This window comes from Triticum urartu, chromosome 1 (assembly GCF_003073215.2).
Source record: "Triticum urartu cultivar G1812 chromosome 1, Tu2.1, whole genome shotgun sequence".
NCBI lineage: Eukaryota > Viridiplantae > Streptophyta > Magnoliopsida > Poales > Poaceae > Triticum > Triticum urartu.
In genome coordinates, this window is record NC_053022.1 from 356,699,044 (window position 1) to 356,699,596 (window position 553).

Below are 553 nucleotides of genomic sequence, written 5' to 3' on the forward strand. Positions count from 1 at the left end.
CACATGCATTGCACGCATGAGATTTGGCAACCAAATTATGAATACATACCACATTATAGCATGCAAGCTTTGAGTCATATATGCATGATGTAGATGTTCGTTTAATTCTTATAGTTCATTTCATTCAAAATCAACTAGTTTTTATAAGAAAGCTAATCTATTTTAAGATTCATGGAATTATGCGTCGTAAGACATAAAGTAAAAACAAATAATGGCAAATCATGTAGAAAAACATTTGGGCAATTCTGATACGGAAGATTCTAGAACAAATAAGAAGTGCTTGTGTTTTCATGTTTGTGCATTATGCTTAAGTTCAACCATGGAGTCTTCTAGATTATACATGTGGCGAAATCTGGTGGAATCTAGATGATACCCAACGGCCAGTAGTGCTCAAATTTGCCATCTTTGGACCATCGGATTCGCCTCATCCAACGACCATCTTTCAAAGTTAAAGTTACCCGCACACAATATAAAAAAATATAAAATTATATATATAGGGGTATAGATATAGATATGTGATGCAAAAGCTGCCCATCATCTCCAATTAGAATAG